The sequence below is a fragment of the Plasmodium gaboni genome, chromosome 14 (genome assembly GCF_001602025.1).
Source record: "Plasmodium gaboni strain SY75 chromosome 14, whole genome shotgun sequence".
NCBI classification, from domain to species: Eukaryota; Apicomplexa; class Aconoidasida; order Haemosporida; family Plasmodiidae; genus Plasmodium; species Plasmodium gaboni.
The window spans coordinates 18,127-19,347 of record NC_031494.1 but is presented as its reverse complement, the minus strand read 5'-3'; positions in this window follow the sequence as shown (position 1 = coordinate 19,347).

Genomic DNA, 1,221 nt, shown 5'->3' with positions numbered 1-1,221 from the left:
TAACTATATATAAATTGAATATAAAAAAATAAGAAAAAAAATTAAGAAAATTATGTGGGTATTTAATAGAATTAATGAAAAAAAGAAAGTCTTTTTTGATAAAAAAAATTATATAAATAATATAAATAATATAAATAATATAAATGATAATAACCAAAAAAAAAAAAAAAAAAAAAAAATTTTAATATACATAAATAATATATATTTATATTTTTAAATATACTACTATTATATTTATAATATATAATTATATATAAATAAAATATTATATATATATATATATATATATATTAATCAATAAATACTATAAAAAAAAAAAAAAAAAGAAATTCATTATTAAGGAAAATATGATTATTTTATTTTTCCTTTATATATTACTTTTACATAATATTTGAAAAACAAAAAATAAATAAACTTTTTAATTTTTCATAATATGAAAAACAATTTATATATATAATTATATATTCATAAAGTTTTATTCATTATATTTTTTATAATATATTAAAATATATATATATATATATATATATATATATATTAATTATATATATGTAAAATATTACATATGTAAATATATATATTTTATATGTGTTTTTTCTTTTTTTTTTTTTTTTTTAATGTGTTATTTAAAAAAAAATATAGTGTTTAAATTATATATATATTAAACAAAGAGAAGTTATAATATATTAGTTTCTCTGTGCTTTAACATTTATATGTGTATGTATTTATAATTTTATATAGTATTTTAAATTAAATTTATATTATATAATAAATTGTTAAATATATATATATATATATATATATATTATTATATTTTTATATATAATATACAATATACTGAAAAATTGTATATTTATATAAGTAATAAAATATATTAATTTACAGGGAAAAAAAAAAAAAAAAAAAGTGCACCACAATGACAATATGAAGTAATTATATATATATATATATATATATAATATTATACATATATATATATATATATATATATATATATAATATAAGAATTAGTCTTTTTACCGTTTTTTATATTTTTAATTTAATTTTCCATATTTTACTCTGTTATTTTTTTTAATTTTAAATATATTAAAAATAAAAATTATCATTGTACAAATATCTTGTTATTTATCAAAAAAAAAATGTAAGGGAAATTTTGTTCATTCTTAAATATAATATACTTCAAAAAAAAAAAAAAAAAAAAAAAAAAAAAAAAAAAAAATT